At 33.3% G+C, this 3,386-nt stretch overlaps 1 long non-coding RNA gene across 1 annotated transcript; it reads right to left on the bottom strand.

The window, feature by feature from the left end:
• Positions 1–502: 502 nt before the first annotated feature.
• On the bottom strand, positions 503–1,057 carry LOC130891608 (uncharacterized). The gene is made up of 2 exons (XR_009058929.1): positions 781–1,057; positions 503–598 (listed from the first exon to the last, which is right to left on the bottom strand). It is a non-coding gene; the product is annotated as an uncharacterized LOC130891608 (long non-coding RNA).
• Positions 1,058–3,386: the final 2,329 nt, after the last annotated feature.

Below are 3,386 nucleotides of genomic sequence, written 5' to 3'. Positions count from 1 at the left end.
TTATCGATAATTTGCACTACTGCCAAATTTTCGTCTAGGATTAATAAACATCATTTGGTTTTAATTTTATATTTTAAGAAAAGGAACAATTATTGAAAATGCAATCAGAATATACAACTTTACTGGAGGCCGACGATGGTGTTTCTATGCTGCTTCCACCACTTCTTATTGTTTAAATTTTAAACACAGAATTAAGTTTATTTTGAATTAAATTTTTCTCAGGAAATAGTCTGCCAAAATGCCCTCTCGTGCATGTCAAATTGTCTCATAATTTCCTCTCGTGCGCAATCGCGCACTCGAGAAAATTAAATTATCGACAATTTGACATGCACTCGGGACATCAATATTGACTATTTCTTTCGAAAAATTTAAGCCAACCAAAAAGCTGTAATATTTTATGTTTACCTAGCAACGATCAAATTTCAGCGATAATACTGCACTAGTGCAAATTATCGATAATTTGCACTAGTGCCAAATTTTCGTCTAGGATTAATAAACATCATTTGGTTTTAATTTTATATTTTAAGAAAAGGAACAATTATTGAAAATGCAATTAGAATATACAACTTTACTGGAGGCCGACGATGGTGTTTCTATGCTGCTTCCACCACTTCTTATTATAATTTAAAGAATAACAAATTTTAAACACAGAATTAAGTTTATTTTAAATTAAATTTTTCTCAGGAAATAGTCTGCCAAAATGCCCTCTCGTGCATGTCAAATTGTCTCATAATTTCCTCTCGTGCGCATTCGCGCACTCGAGAAAATTAAATTATCGACAATTTGACATGCACTCGGGACATTAATATTGACTATTTCCTTCGAAAAATTTAAGCCAACCAAAAAGCTGTAATATTTTATGTTTACCTAGCAACGATCAAATTTCAGCGATAATACTGCACTAGTGCAAATTATCGATAATTTGCACTAGTGCCAAATTTTCGTCTAGGATTAATAAACATCATTTGGTTTTAATTTTATATTTTAAGAAAAGGAACAATTATTGAAAATGCAATTAGAATATACAACTTTACTGGAGGCCGACGATGGTGTTTCTATGCTGCTTCCACCACTTCTTATATGATGATCGTCAACTACGGTATAATTTAAAGAATAATAAATTTTAAACACAGAATTAAGTTTATTTTAAATTAAATTTTTCTCAGGAAATAGTCTTCCAAAATGCCCTCTCGTGCATGTCAAATTGTCTCATAATTTCCTCTTGTGCGCATTCGCGCACTCGAGAAAATTAAATTATCGACAATTTGACATGCACTCGGGACATTAATATTGAATATATAGGGATAACGCGTAGTTTTGTAGTTTTCACAAATTGATAACGATTTGAGACAACATACCAAGTTCTGACCATAGGTTTCTAACGTCGAATGTTTGTGGTTATAGGCCATAACGGTCCTGAAGTCGCCCGGGGCCTAATTACTTACTGTCCGCCGCTGATAAATATCAAAGATGGGCCGCGAGATAACGAGGGGGCCCGGAAGGAAGCAGATGCCCTGTGAAGAAAATAGCACCTGCTTCAGGGAATAACACTATTTAATTGGTGAATAACCCTCTTACTTCTTGTGATTGCGGTTATTTTTGTGGTTCTACACGTACAAAAATATTTACCGATTTTCATTATGTAATTGATTGATTCGTCACAGAAGAATGCGATTAGATATACAGGTAGTGATGAATTTATAGAAGATATAAGTAATGAATTATTCAATTATTCTGGAATTAGAATTCACACAATATAAAAAACTTGTTACGACTGTAAGAATGATGGTAATGAATAGTTTATTTTAGCAAAGTGTTAAATAACATCACACAACTGTCTATCAACAATGTATTATTCTTGAGGAAAAACTAGAAATACATGGCTTCCTTTACATTTAGGAAAAAGCTATGAAATAATTTTTATCTTTTTAACAACGAATTGCAGAGTTATTGTAAAACTTGTACTTACCAATTTAGGTTGTATCCAGTTATTTTCGAAAGGAATTACTGCAAATAGGCGATTCTCACCTAGTCCAATAGCCAAGCAGTCATTAAAGATCTATTCTCTAATATCACAAGATCCAAGCTGATTTGGGAATTAAGTTAAATGATCTAGGGAAAAACAATTGAGTTACTTTCCAATGGCTTCCATACCACACCGAATTGGAGGGAAATGGCATAATAGATAGACTTTTTGAAGTAAGGGTGTATAAGACCTTTCTAGGTTATGAACGCTGAAATTGGCTACAGAACAATAGAAAAAGTACTAAAAATAAGATACTTTTGGAAACCTATAACCAAATAAGATATTCAGGATGTATCAATATAAGAAAGAAAAATATACGAATGTTAATAATCTTGTCGGGACTTGATACTATAGAGGATTCAGCAAGTATATTTCTCTACGTAGAGAACGGACACTATCCATATTCTCTCGAAGTATAAAAGATTACGGATTACGGGGGCGTTTAAATAGGAAATGTAGATCTCTGGCAGCTAGAGTCATCCTACATCTGAACGTTCTAAAAGAAAAGTTGTTCAAAGATCAGCTATAAGCACTAAGCATCACTAGTACTACAACAATAAAAAGAGTTTCTTCTTCTGGTATTGTCTAGCCTGATGTTGGCGACTAGCATGGCCATTATACATTTGTTGTTTGTTGCTTGGAATAATAATATGGAAGTTAAGACAACTCACATCCTGAGGCTTTCAATTATACTGATGGCGTCGGCATACTCTGTGAGAGTGTTGCTTAAATTGTTATTGCAACAAAGTATCAATTAGTAACAACTACAATAGATATAGCTACATATTAAACCTAACAAAAATAGGTGCTTTTCAATAATTTTGAATATTAAACATGTTTTCTACCTTTTCGTATGCACAAATTCAGTTTTCCTCGGGGTTACCAAAATTACGAAACGAGTGATTAACTTCCACTATCTCTATTTGAAAGATTTATTTTTGATTGATTCTAAAACTCTCCTTCTCTGAATTAAAATGAACGCACAAGATTTTTAAGAGAAGCAAGAATATGGACTTTGACGCCTTAAAAACTATGTTTACCTGAAAATAATGGAAGCAGATTCTATTGGGATGAGTACAAACTCCGGATCACGTAGATGCTTAATATCATCACAGATCAACACAGAAAAAGCTTTTGTAAAAAACTTATAGGAGCGGATCCTTCTTGGAGCAATATAAGATACTGAGGTTAATTCAATCACCGAAACTGAAAGGCGATAATAGATTGTCTAGAAATCAGGGAAGCTCTAATAAAAGGGAGCAAAAATCCTTGAAGTTTGCAGTATAGTTAGCTTCTCTTCACGATTCTTTTTTTTTTCTTTGACCTATTCTACGCCATCATGCTAGAGTAGTTATTGGAA

Source organism: Diorhabda carinulata, chromosome 3 (genome assembly GCF_026250575.1).
Source record: "Diorhabda carinulata isolate Delta chromosome 3, icDioCari1.1, whole genome shotgun sequence".
NCBI lineage: Eukaryota > Metazoa > Arthropoda > Insecta > Coleoptera > Chrysomelidae > Diorhabda > Diorhabda carinulata.
The sequence above is the reverse complement of the archived record's forward strand: the minus strand, read 5'-3'. Positions and strand labels throughout refer to the sequence as shown.